Here is a 14,325-nt window from a genome sequence, read left to right as displayed (position 1 = left end):
CCGAAAATCAGTTTCCAACGGATTCGGCAACGAGCTCGCTTCGCAATCCCATTCGGAAAACCTGGGCGCTCCTTCGGCATTTATCCCGATCGAGCTCCATTCGGCATCCCGGCTCCCGCGCGCCCTCCCGGCCTCCCGCGTGCGCGCGCCATCCTCTCGCGCCCTCCCTCTTCTCTTCTCGCGTGCTCGCTGCTGCTCGCTGCAGCGTCGCCGCTCTGCGCGCCCTGCGAAGCCGCCCCGCCGTGTGTACACGGAAGAGCGCATCTGCGCCTGCATGCGCCCACCGCACATCGCCGCAAAGGGAGCCGAGCCGGATTTTCCTCTGCGGAGCTTCCAGTAAGCCAGCCATGGCCGCCGCACCACTGCTCTCTCACACTGACCCAAACTCCACGCCACGGCGAGCCGCAAAAGACACGAAATGGAGTCCCGGCAACTTGCTCGTCTCTTTAGCGCCACTCTCCGCCGCCGCCGTCGACCATAGCGCCGCCACCGGTGACGTATAGGTCGCCGGGGACCTCTCCTTAGAAGAAAGAGAATACGGGGGTTGTTTTTTGCAAAGCCGTAGACTCCGATGACGTGGACAGTTTTGCATATAGTGATAGAGAGGCTGTTGGATTCCCCTATGTTTTATAGAGCTTTCCACCTGTTTACAAAGTCTCATATTAGGTAAATTTAACTATTTATTTACATAAGCTGTTGGAGTTGCTCTTAAACACGTTCACTAAAAAACCAGCAAGCGAAATCCTCCACCTGGCGTGCTCTGTAGCGCGGATCGGCGATGTCTGCGGGGGCGGCGGTGGCGGCGGCGGCGGAGCCGGGCAGCCGCGTGACGCGGTTCGCCAAGTCCACGGCGGCGTCGGTGACCCCCGTGCGGCCGGGCGAGACGCACACGCTGTCGCCGCTGGACAACGCCATGGAGCTCCACACGGTGCACGTGGTGCTCTACTGCCTCGCCGCGCCGGGCCTGGACCGGGAGCAGCTCAAGGAGTCGCTCTCCGAGGTGCTCTCGCGGTACCCGGCTATGACCGGCCGGCTCACGCGCCGCGAGGGCGGCGAGCCCGCACAGCGCGGGTGGGTCGTCAAGTGCAACGACGCCGGCTTGTGCATGGTGGACGCCAGGGCGGCGGCCACGCTCGACGAGTGGCTCGCCACGGCCACCGGCGACGAGGAGATGGACCTCCTCTACTACGAGCCCATGGGCCCCGAGCCTTACATCTGGACGCCGTTCTACGTCCAGGTACAACAGAAAAACTGCTTCAATCGTGGTTTTGCTTTGCATGGTGGAATTTGGTGAGCTGTACTATAGCTAGTAAACGGCAAGTAGGAGTAGGCAGCATGAATCGTTTGGTTTTGCTGTAGAGTTTGGTGACACTTACTAATTTCGTACAGCTCCAGAATTTCCTACGGCTATCCACTTCGGGCCATCAATTGAATGCGTCCCATGCAGATGCATTTTACTATTTTAGGATCATCGTGATCATGATGCATCATTTCATTTGTTGCCTAATTTGCCATGGTGGTGATGCGAATGGATGCAGCTGACGGAGTTCGCGGACAAGTCGTACGCGCTGGGGCTGAGCTGCACCCACATCCACAACGACCCCACCGCCGCCGCGCTCTTCTTCCAGGCCTGGGCCGCCGCGCACCGCCGGACCACCAGCACCTACCCGCCCTTCCTCCACGCGCCGGCGTTCGAGGTCTCCCCGGCCTCGCCACCCCCGCCGCCGCCTCTGCTCGCCGAGAAGTCCAGCGCCGCCACCCCGGCCAGCGCCGATGCCGCCCCCATGTCCTCCGCCACGTTCCACTTTCCGGCGCCCGCGGTGCGCGCGCTGCTCTCCTCCCTCGAGCCCGGGACCACCCCGTTCGCGGCGCTCGCCGCGCTGTTCTGGCTCCGGATCACCGGCGCCGCGGACGGGGAGCGGGAGCTCACGCTGGCGCTGGACTTCCGCAAGCGGATGTCCGCGCCGCTGCCGTTGGGGTACTACGGCAGCGTCGTCCACTTCACGCGCGCGCGCGCCGACCTCGCCTCGGGGCTGCCCGCCGTCGCGGCAGCGGTGGACGCGCACGTGGCCGGCGTGCTGGAGGAGGATCTGTGGCGCGCCGTGGAGTGGCTCCACGCGCGGCAGCAGCAGGAGGGCGGCGCCGCCAGGCCGTTCCAGATGTACGGGCCGGAGCTGACGTGCGTGGCGCTGGACCACGTGCCCATGTACGACGCGGAGTTCGAGCCGGCGCGCCCCCCGCGCGCGTGTCGTGCCGCGTGGGCGGGGCAGCCGGCGAGGGGCTGGTGATCGTTCTCCCGGCGGCTGAGGGCGGCGAGGCACGGGACGTGGTGGTGACGCTGCCTGCGGAGGTGACGGCCAGGGTCTGCCGCGACGGCGAGGTGCTCCGGCACGGCGCTCAGGTGGTGTTCGGGGCCAAGGCCGGAAAAGAGGCCTAGGCCGGGTCTGGTGCCACGACGGAACAACAAGAATAAATCCGCTGCGCTGCGGTTGATGGTTCCCCTGAACTCTCTCTCTCTCTCTCTCTCTCTCTCTCTCTCTCTCTCTCTCTCTCTCTTGCAAGGTCCTCGACGCCGCTCGTCCTAGCCTTCCACCCATCGCGCTGCATGCGGAGTGTCCTGCAGTCTCCATGGCCACCACCGCGGCCACCACGCGCGACAACGGGGACACCGCCGCCGTGTTGGGCGCGGGCGCGGGCGCGGGCCGGAGGCTGAGGGTGTTCTTCCTGCCCTTCTTCGCGAGGGGGCATCTCATCCCGCAGACCGATCTGGCGTGCCTCATGGCCGCGGCGCGCCCGGGGGAGGTGGAGGCGACCATGGTCGTGACGCCGGCCAATGCGGCGCTGATCGCGCCCACGGTGGCGCGCGCCGTGGCCGCCGGGCACGCCGTGCGCATCTTGCGCCACCCGTTCCCGGACGTCGGCCTCGGGGACGGGGTCGAGTGCCTCTCCACGGCACCCGCGCACGACGCGTGGAGGGTGTACCGCGCTGTGGAGCTCGTGCAGACGACCCACGAGTCGCTGCTCCGGGAGCACCGCCCCGACGCCATCGTGTCCGACGTGCCGTTCTGGTGGACCGCCGTGGTCGCCGCCGAGCTGGGCGTGCCGCGCCTCACGTTCCACCCCGTCGGCGTCTTCCCGCAGATCGTCATGAACAACCTGTTCAAGATGCGCTCCGACATCATCCGGTTCAGCTCCGCGCCCGGGACGGTGGTGACCGTGCCGGGCTTGCCCGGGAAGGAGATCACGATCCCGGTGTCCGAGCTCCCGGGCTTCTTGGTCCAGGACGACCATCTCTCCGAGTCGTGGGAGCAGATAAAGGCGTCCCAGCTCGCCGGCTTCGGCGTCATCGTCAACACCTTCATCGACCTTGAGCAGCCCTACTGCGAAGAGTTCAGCCGCGTCGACGCCCACCGCGCCTACTTCGTCGGGCCCCTAGCCCTGACGTCGTGCTCCGCCGTGCACCGCGGCGGCGACAGCAACGTGGACTGCCTCAGCTGGCTGTCCACGAAACCGAGCCGGTCGGTGGTGTACGTCTGCTTTGGGAGCTGGGCCCACTTCTCAGCGACCCAGTGCAGGGAGCTCGCCCTGGGGCTCGAGGCGTCCAACCAGCCATTCCTGTGGGTCGTCCGCTCCGATGATGGCCAATGGGCGCCGGAGGGGTGGGAGCAGCGCGTTGCCGGCCGGGGCATGATCGTCCGGGGGTGGGCCCCACAGGTGGCGGTGCTGGCCCACCCGTCGGTTGGCGCGTTTCTGACGCACTGCGGCTGGAACTCGGTCCTCGAGGCCGCGTCAGCCGGCATGCCGGTGCTCACGTGGCCGCTGGTGTTCGAGCAGTTCATCAACGAGCGGCTAGTGACTGGGGTTGCTGGATTCGGCATGCGCGTGTGGGACGGCGGCATGCGCGGCGAGAGGGCCGGGGAGGCGGAGACGACCGTGCCGGCAGAGGCCATCGCGCGTGCTGTGGCCGGGTTCATGGAGGGTGGAGCACAACGTGAGAAAGTGGAGGCCAGGGCGCGGGAGCTGGCGGGCCGCGCGCGTGGGGCCGTCGGCGAGAACGGCTCGTCATGGCGCGACATCCACCGGCTGATCGATGATCTCGTGCAGGCGAGGGCCTCAGGGTTGCCACAGCTGCAAAAGGGACCCGCCAAAGCTTAGTATCGTTTTTGCACAAAATTATGGTGTTGTTATTGTAATAATAAAAAACTTTCCAATTCGGTAAGGCCCACTTTTATCTTGTTGTTGTTGAGTGGGCTCAATTTCCATCTTGTTTTTTTTATTTTTGGAAAAAGTCTTTTCTACATCCCTAGACAATAAGACAAGTCTACATTTTCACCCTGGACTCGAAAACAGACCGTTTGGGCTCCTCAGACTCGCGATACCGGACAATGACCTCCCTGACGAGTTTCTCTTATTGGTTTATCTTTTTCCACTTTTAAATTTATGTCAGATGATTTTTTTAAAAAAATCATAGTAAATCACTAAAAAATCATAAATGAAAAATCTAATTTTGTTGGAATCCACATGAGTAGATATATGCTGTGAACTATGGATGGATGGCAACGGACACATTACCCGTGGGTAAAGAGTGTACAGACCCGTACCCACAAGGCAACTCTCAAACCCATGCCCACACCTGCGACCCATGATGGGTGGAAAACTATGCTCGGACCCGCTACCCGCGGTACGCCCGCGCACCCGCCTGGACCATGCAAGCAATAGTAATATCAACAATTCAAATGGAGCAAAGCCATCAATCATGCAAATCAACATAGTAAAACATACAAGAACATGTTTATCAGTTCATAGCTACATCACACATAGCTCAACATTTAGTAAGAGTACGAATCCAAATATGCATGGTTCAGCAAAGTCAAAGTCTTAGGAACAAGCAGGATACATATCACATATAGTGATAGAAGTCCACATAAATAACTTAACACAAATAGAACAGCAAGTTTTTAGGCTAATCCGAGTCAACCGAAGAGATCCATGGTTCGTCCTTCATTTCTTCTTCAATGCCTTCAAGGCAAGACCAAAACGTATTGATCTGTCCACCATCTTGACTTACAAAAGTCATTGTGTACATTACTAGCTGTAGCCATCAAGATCAAATAATTGGAATAAAAGATAAATATAATACAATACAAATGCACATTTTTTTACCTTTCAGATTGTGACGAAATCAACTTTGAGTACACATTAAGGCTTCTAACATTTGTTGAATAAGGCGGCTGCGATGCTCACTAAGAATCCTTCTACTAGTGCTAAAAGCTTATTCAGAAGCTATTGTGGTGATGGGAATTGTCAAAATATCACGAGTTATCAACCTCAAAGTGGGGAAACGAGTTCCAACCACTTTCCACCAACCAAGAACATCAAAATACTTATTTTCATCACGAGGAAGAGGTTCTTCATCCAAGTACCTTTCTGTCGGCGTCCTGACCCGGCGGTCCGGCATCAACTAGTAAAGTGTTGCGTGGTCTCTCTTCCTGGATGGTTGATGCAAGAGGCAACACAGGAACGCACGGTTTATCCTGGTTCCGGCCGCGGGGCCATACGTCTAGCAAAGGGGTGTGCGAGTGCACTGTACTGTCTTGCACCGGGGGTGCCTGTAGTAGGGGGTACAAGCGAGGCGAGAGAGGGAGGGAAGCTCCCAAATCTCTGCTAGAGGAGAAGTTGGTTGAGGCGAGTGCCGATATCGGGGCTCAGAAGAGTGTGTGTGCTCTTGTGAGTGGTGCTGAGTGTAGTGTTCTGCCCAGATGAACGTCGATGGAGAAGACAGTGCCCGCCTCCCCCTTTTATAGACACAAGGAGGGGCGGTGTACATGTACGGGAGAAAGGAGAAGTCGTCGTTCTTCCCCGAATCGGGGGCGTACAGTGGCATAATACTATAGAAAGTACACTGTGCCGCACTGGAGAGTGAGGCGCCAGGCGTGCAATCATCCTGGGTGTCATCCTTGGTCCTGTGGAGGTCGCGCCAATGTCCTGGCAGCTCCAGCGGGCGGCATGGTGGTTGGTGTAGAGGGTATTGTCCTCTGCGCTCGCCGTGGCAGTGTTTCGAGGGTCCTGCAGGCAGGGGGTCTTGATCTGGTCAAGGTCCGGACCACGCCCGAGGGTCACGCACACGCCGTTCGAGGGTTCATGCGGAGGGAAAAGCACGAGGGAAGTACAGGGAGTTGGCAGCACAGTGGTTGGAACAGTGCCGAGCACGTCTCGCACAGCATCGCAGGTTCCCACAGTGACGCCGCAGCATCCGGAATGGCGAAGCAGTGACCGGAGTTGGCAGACTGGACTCTGGTCACAGCCACTATGGGGAATGGCACCCTGACGTCATCTGACCCGGGCGTTGCGGAGGAGTGGTTGGCATTTAATGCCTCCGTTGGGCGGGCGGGCGAGCGGAAGGGCCGTTTGTCCTTTCCGTCGAGGGGAGGCCTCGAGCGAGGCGGAGTCGATCTTCTCTCTCGAGGCTGATGGATGGAACAGTGCTACAATTGCGCCGCGCCCGTCGGTTACCGTGCCATAATTATTGTCAAGTGCGCGCGTGGGGGACTCCGCGATCGTGGGGCCTAGCTGTCGGCGACAGCAAAATCCACCGCATTCAATGAGGTGGATTCGGGCTGCAGCGACGAATCCACCCGTCTTGACGGATAAAAGCAGGAAAGGGGGATCGTCTGGGCTTACCTGGCCATCTTGCCTTCGTCTCCCCCGCCTTCTCCGCCTCCCCTGCGTCCAGAGCCCAGAGCCGAGAGCAAGAGGAAGAAGAAGAAGGAGAGAGCGAGAGCGCACCTTAGCCATCGTAGAGCTTGCTTTCCCGCATTCCCTGGCGGTTCGAAGCGATGTCGGATGTCCAAGAGCCGTTGCCGTGGGGGAAGTCCACCACCACCACGGCGGTTCTGGAGCAGCTGGTTGCAGAGAGGCTGCTTCCGGTGAATAACAACTCGGAGCGGCCGGCGTGGATTCCCCCGCAGCCGGAGGAGACCGAGCCGAATCCCCCCGACGGCTACGTCGTGAGCCTCGTGCGGATCCACGAGCAGGGATTCGGCGTCCCCGTCAGCCGATTTATGCGGGCGCTGTGCGACTACTACGGGGTAGAGTTGCACAATTTCAGCCCCAACTCCATCTCGCAAGTGGCGGTCTTCGTCGCCGTCTGCGAGGGGTATCTAGGGATTGAAGCGCACTGAGATCGATGGATCCACCTGTTCCGCGGCGAGCTCTTCATCGAGAACGTGCGGGGCCAGCCAAAGAGGTACGCTCGCGCCAGGGGCCTCATGCTTCATGTGAGCGGGTACAGGTCGCACCTGTACATCCCCAGCAAGATGACCACCAATAACGTTTGGTGGACCCGGGGGTGGTTTTACCTGCGCAACTTCGGCAACTGGCTCCCGGCGTTCACCAGCAAGGTGCTCCGAGAGAGGTTGGAGAAGTGGAACTAGGCGGTGTCGCCCCCAACGCATCAGGCCAGGCTCGAGGTGCTCACCAACGCGTTGCAGCGTCTGGCGAGGAAGGGCTGACGGCGGCGGCCGTCATCGCAAACTTTCATTGGCAGAGGGTGATTCCTCTAACGGAGAGGAACCTGCCAATTTTCGACCTCACCCCCGAGGCCCCGTACACGGGCTCGAGGACATCAAACGTGCTGCTCCCCCGTGACGTCGCTGCCCGGAGGGCGAATTGTGCGGTGGCGGAGTTCCCTGATAACCCAGACGATCTCTGGGAGATCAAGATGCGCCCCGAGATGGGGTATATTTCTGTGGTGAGTTTAAGTTTCAATTCATTGTCGATTTGTGCTACTCCTCTCCCCACTCCTTGATCCTGACTTGGTTGCGCTTGCAGGGGGTGAGCCACAAGGGCCATGTCTCGAAGCACCCGGTCCCAGAGGAACGCGAAGCCAACCGCCTGCATGGAGAGGTGGTGAAGAAGAAGGACGCGACGAAGCAGGCCACCACCAGGAAGAGGGAGAGGAAGGAGAAGCACGAGAAGGAGTGCAAGATTGCACACGCGGAGGGAAGGCCGCGGCCCGCCACGCCCGAGTCCACCGAGGAGGAGGACTCCTCGGACGTCGAGCTCAACTTCTCGGATGACGACGAAGTGGTGACGGGCGCGGAATCCCCGCCGGCCTAAAGAGGGGCTGGTGGCGAGGAAGCAACGGTGACGCTGGGCGAGGCGAGGCTCACATCGGGATCACTAGTGGAGCCGCCCCCCGCGAGGACAGAGCGGAGGTCGCCCACGCCGGCGGCGGGACGGAGGTCGCCCACGCCGGCAGCGGGCAGGAGATTGTCCATGCCCGTGACGGGGCAGAGGTCGCCCCCGTCGGCGATGGGTAGGAGAACACCCGCGCCCGCGGTGTCAACGGGCGGCGGAGGGTCCGCGGCGAGTGCGGAGACGCCCGCGCAGACGGCCTCGAGGCGCCAGGCCGACTCGAGGGTGGCGCCCTCGGGCCAGACATTGGGAGGCGTCAGCGTGCCGCGGGCCCGGAGGAGCGGCACGGGCAAGCGCAGCATGAGCGCCCAGTCGGAGTAAGTGATCTTGACTTTGTTTTCGTTCTTGCTTGACCCTCCATTTCTGCTGACTCCAACATTTCTTCCTCGATTACCCAGCTCCAGGGCCATCGCCAAGAATAAGGCCCAGCTTGTGCCAACCAAGGCCCTCAAGACCAAGGCGCACGCAACGCCGCACACAGCGCCGCAGCCTCTGCCCGTAGTGGACATAGTGGCGGAGGCCGCGAAGCTCCAAGAGGCGATAGCTCGGGAGACCCTATAGTCCCAGCTGGGTAGTTTGCTGGAGGGTGGGGGCGACGCCGGCCAGAACGGCGTTGTAACGGCCGCTCGGGCTCATGCCGAAGTCGAGGCCAGTCGGGGCAGCGTGGATAGCGCCGCCCGCCCGGACACAGGAGGAGGAGCTGGTGGGGACGCACTGGAGCACCCCGACGGCCAGAGAGAGGGGGAGATCCTTGTCCTCGAGCCCCCGAGGGCTGAGGTCGAGGGTGGTACGGAGGAGGAGTCGGCGCTAAGGGTGCTGGTAGTGGATGAGACCCGCGTCCCAGAGCCTGCGAGGGCTGGGGACGAGGGTGCCGCTGCGGCGGCGATGGGGTAAGCGGAGCTGGAGATCGTGGTGCCCGTGGTGCAGCTGCCGGAGAGCAGCGACGAATTCGGGGACTCGAGGGAGATCGACCCTGCAGCTACGACTAGCGCCGCCGGCCGGGTCTTCGAGTTCGTCACGGCTTCCGCGGAGATCCTCGGCACGGAGATGTACGAGGAGCTCGGCGACTAGGGGCATAGCGATGAGGGCGACTGGGCGATTGTTCAGTCCGGAGTCCCCTCAGAGCCTACCCATGCCGAGCGAGAAGGAGATGACTGGCGAGCCCATGTCATTCCCTCGGATTTGGCCGACGTCGAGCAGGAGGAGGGCGACGCCTGGCGCAACCATATGGCCGTCGGAGGCCAGATCAAGGAGGGGCTTTCCCGGATCGTGGATCTCTTTTTGAAGGCATACCACGATTCCAGTAGCGTAAGTGTTCTATTCGTCCACTTTCGATATTGCGAGTTTGCTTTCCTCTCAAGTCTCTTCACATGCCTCCCTATTTATAGTAACTGTTGTCCATGTCGAGGGAGAAGAACGAGAAGCTGACGTGGCTGCACTCTAGGGTGCATTGGCTTGACTCGTACAATGCCACCCTGGCCACGCGACTGGAGGAGGCCGACGCTTGGGCCGGGCAGGTGACCCTCTTGGAGGTGCGCATCCGCAAGTTGGAGCAGGAGCTGGCCCGAGCCACCAATGATCGCAACGCCCAGTGGGCCGCGGCTGATCTGAAGGCCCAGGAGGCCGAGGCACATGAGGCTGAGCTGCAGCAAGCCAGAGCGGCACTCGAGCAGAAGGAGCAAGCCCTCGAAATGAAGGAGGTCGAGCTCCAACGCAAGGAGACCGAGCTCCAACGTGAGAAGGCGACTGTCGCCACGCTCATCGGGACTCTCGAGGAAAAGGTCGTGGCCCTCCAGAACGCAGAGGCTTCCCTCAAGGAGAAGGAGGACTCCTTATCCATGCTCGAGGAAGCCGCGCGGGTCCAGCAGGAAGAAGCACAAGGAGCTATCGTGGGTAAGTATCTGGGGTTTCGTTGTTGTTCTATTCTTTTTTATTACAACTTATCTTGGTTCCCTTGTCCAGAGCTGAAGAAGGCGGTGGTGAACGAGACCGCGGAGAAGGAAGCTGCCAACACGACATTCACGACGGCGCAAGACGAATACGCCGAACTGGCGCTGATCGCCGTAGCCGTGTGTTAGGAACTCGAGGGGAGTGGTGCCCAATCTGGCAGCTCGGTGGCCAGCCGCCTGCGAGCGCTAGGTGGCCGGATCGCCAAGCATGCCAAGAGCACTTTCTGCCTCGGTGTCCTATGAGCCCTCGCCGTGGCCTCGACGCACTACATCATGGACCTCAAGAGGGTGTCGTCAGGGTACGTCGTTCCGACCGATGTCGATGCGGATGCTGCGTTGGCCATCATGGATGACGCCGCCGCCGCCGCCGAGGAGTTCGCCACTATCCTGGCCGGGAAGCTTCAAGTTGACATCCCCCATAGCTGAATTTGATGCTGTTGAAGACTCGCAAGGGGGGGATAACCTGTAGGAAGTCTGGGCCTCGGAGCCCATGTAATAAGTTAGTACTTTTCGTAATCGTACTTCTGGATTTAAGAAATTCGTTATTGTCGGTACCCCAGGACTGGGGTACCCCCTCTTGCTGTGTCTAGGCAAGAAGAGCTTTGTAGTTATCCTTAACTACGTCCAGCAGCCGAACCCCTGCGGTCCGGAAGCCCTGTTCACCCGTCAACGCTCCCGGACCCGTCCTCTGGTTGGGAAAGGTCCGGGAGCACCACGTGTTCCGGAAGAAGCAGACGCTCAGCCCGAACAGCCGGAGGCTCCGGACCTCCCGTGGAGGTCCAGGTCCCCACGGAATCCCGGACCCCCTTTGGGGTCTCGGACCCCCGGTATAGTAACCGGACCCCTCGCCAAGGGAAGGAATCGACACTCCTTCTTGGGGAGGTCCGAAGCCACCACGTGTCTGCAAGCACAGACACGTATGTAAAGCCGCTTGGTCTCCATATTAAGGTTCACCTACCGCTGTATTCATTGCGGTAGGAGGACATCCTCATTGATGTAGCAGAAGCCGAGGCGATTCTTTGACCAGGGGGCACTATTGATCGCGTATTACCAAGATGCTTAGTGGGGCTGCTGGCGCCGCCCACGCCGCGCCTGTCAGTCTGCCATAACAGGTGGATACGACGGCTCGGCTTCACCCATTATGACGCCTACATAATAGCCTCAACAGGTCACGCCGCAAGCTACGATTCCCCAACGGGCACCTTGCTGACGGGACAAGAGAAGACCACCCTTCGTCAGAGGGCTAGCAGGGCATGGAAGCGTATCGGAGGAAAGATTCGTAACCACTGTAGCCATTTGACTACTCTGCGCAGTATGCTGCACAGTCACATTGGGCCCACTTGTCGGGCCCCAACGTCCTATGTATCCGCACCCCTTGGTCTATAAAAGGGGGCGCCCGCTAGAAGAAAAACTCAGGCTGGGTGAGAGCCAAGCCCCGGCAGAGGATAGATTCACATACAACAGAGATCAAAACTTCTCCCAGTGGATGTAGGGTATTACGCTCCGGCGGCCCGAACCACTCTAGATCGTGTGTTCTTGTGTGCCTATCTCAGAGCTAGATTAGCCTAACCGCCTAGTACCTTCCCGAGCACTCCCTCTCTGGGAATAGGCGGGTGCGTTCCGCCACCCGGCTGTGGGTACCCTAGAAATCCCACGACATTTGGCGCCGTCCGTGGGGAGGTCAGGCGCTGGCTGAATCTTCCGGCTTCTAGGGTTGTGTTCATCCTCTGCAACGGCGAATGAGAAGATGAAGGAAGGCAGGGCGTCACCCACGCCACATGCCATGGCACTGGGGCGCCAACGCCCACGGTGCGGCGGCGCACGGCAGCGGCGTTTGTTGTGCGTCGCCACTGCGACACCTCAGAGCCGGCGCGGCAACGCACAACGGAGGCACCGCTGGGCGCTGCCACCCCTACGTCGGCTCAAGGTTTTCTCTCAAGCAACGGCCATGCTTCCTCTTCAGCGGCATGATGTCGGCTCAAGGCTTTCTCTCAACATGGAGCCTGGAGCCGACGGCCATCCCGGAGGAAGTTGACCGTGTCGTCCTGCCATCGCCAGCACCGCCCGAGGAGCTTGGTGCTGCTGCAGACAGGGCCCCGCCACCAGGCGCGGGGGCCCCTGGCGCTAGCACCAAGGACAAGCCGGCGAACGACCGCACCTCTCCACGCTTCGCACCGGTCCTTCTGCTGCGCAAGGGCGTCGACCTGGCTTCGGCTCACTATGAGCGGCCATCAGGCTGGCTTCCATCGGCAGACGGCGACGGCAGGGGGGCCCTCTCCCATTCAAAGCCAAAGAATTTGTCTCATGCTACCTAAGCATATGACAGCTCTTAGGCAAGGAGTAGCCCCCCCGAGCTCCCGAGGTGATGCTGGATGATGCAGTTCAGGCACATCCAGAGCGCCTTCACCTCCGACGACCATGAAAAACCCAGGAGTAGTGGTACTACTTCCAATCAGAGAAGGACATGATGTATAGAATGCAGCCGAAGGTTACTCCTAAAATAGGACTGAGAAAATTCCTCCTTTGTAATAATGTGGCGCCTTCGTGCGAGTCCAGAGCGGTCAAGGCCCGACCTTGTAAACCCGACCTCTGGCCCTATCGCACAAACAGGCAAGCTACGGTCCGGAGCGGTAGAGGTCCGACCTCGTAATCCCGACCTCTGATGTATACCGTGACAACCACAATAGTAAAGGAGATTTTCTTTCTCAGTTTTATCTAGGCTCCACCTTGATTACATTTATTCGCCTTGGTTTAGCTATTCTTTCCTCTGAAACAGAATCTTCCTATTATTGCTAACAATCCAAGATAAGTTGCTGGCTTGTGGCCAGGTGGGGACACCCCTTCAAGCTGGAAGGCAGTTCGGACCCTTAAGGACCTGGTCCGGAGAAGTAGTACTCGTATCCTGGGGTAGAGAAGCTCTGCGTAGCTTAGCCTGGTAATGTACCCTAAGTTTACGTACTTCACTACCCTGTTACAAGTACTCTAGTATCCGAGAACTGCTGTCTTTAGAGGTCCCGAGGTCCCTTCTCGTATAAGGCTTGGTTCCTCGCACCTTACTCTCAGATCCGGTGATATATTTCATCGGATCGTCAGCAACGACTCAAGTCCACTCCGGTGGCCCGCTCCGGCGGAGACTGCTCGCCATGGTCGACTCAAGTCCACTCCGGTGGCCCGCTCCGGCGGAGACCGCTCGCCACGGTCGACTCAAGTCCACTCCGGTGGCCCGCTCCGGCGGAGACCGCTCGCCACGGCCGACTCAAGTCCACTCCGGTGGCCCGCTCCGGCGGAGACCGCTCGCCACGGCCGACTCAAGTCCACTCCGGTGGCCCGCTCCGGCGGAGACCGCTCGCCACGGTCGCCAAGAGCCGGGTCCGGGAAATGGTGCTTGCTCCCTGAGCAATCCGAACTCTGTGTAGCTGCTTAGCTTGGTTCCGCACCCTAAGCCTACACCTTCGACGCCCTGTGGAGAGCATTCTAGTACCTGGACCTGGCAATCGGTGTTCCGGCCTCCAAGGGGTCCGGAGCACCCGCTCTTGACATGAGCACACCGACGCAATCAAATTTGCGTGGAAACACATCGCGATAGTAGGCCCCACCCACGGGTTCGTACCTCTCCCGAGGTGGGCCCGGGGGCCACTGTCGGTACCCCAGGACTGGGGTATCCCCTCTTGCTGTGTCTAGGCAAGAAGAGCTTTGTAGTTATCCTTAACTACGTCCAGCAGCTGAACCCCTGCGGTCCGGAAGCCCTGTTCACCCGTCAACGCTCCCGGACCCGTCCTCTGGTTGGGAAAGGTCCGGGAGCACCACGTGTTCCGGAAGAAGCAGACGCTCAGCCCGAACAGCCGGAGGCTCCGGACCTCCCGTGGAGGTCCAGGTCCCCACGGAATCCCGGACCCCCTTTGGGGTCTCGGACCCCCGGTATAGTAACCGGACCCCTCGCCAAGGGAAGGAATCGACACTCCTTCTTGGGGAGGTCCGAAGCCACCACGTGTCTGCAAGCACAGACACGTATGTAAAGCCGCTTGGTCTCCATATTAAGGTTCACCTACCGCTGTATTCATTGCGGTAGGAGGACATCCTCATTGATGTAGCAGAAGCCGAGGCGATTCTTTGACCAGGGGGCACTATTGATCGCGTATTACCAAGATGCTTAGTGGGGCTGCTGGCGCCGCCCACGCCG

General features: G+C 60.2%; 1 pseudogene; it reads left to right on the top strand.

The window, feature by feature from the left end:
• The first annotated feature begins 272 nt into the window (after positions 1-272).
• LOC120689964 lies at positions 273-4,339 on the top strand (annotated as a pseudogene).
• The last annotated feature ends 9,986 nt before the right edge of the window (positions 4,340-14,325 follow it).

Source organism: Panicum virgatum, chromosome 9N (genome assembly GCF_016808335.1).
Source record: "Panicum virgatum strain AP13 chromosome 9N, P.virgatum_v5, whole genome shotgun sequence".
Taxonomy (NCBI): Eukaryota; Viridiplantae; Streptophyta; class Magnoliopsida; order Poales; family Poaceae; genus Panicum; species Panicum virgatum.
This window is presented reverse-complemented; position numbering and strand designations above follow the sequence as displayed.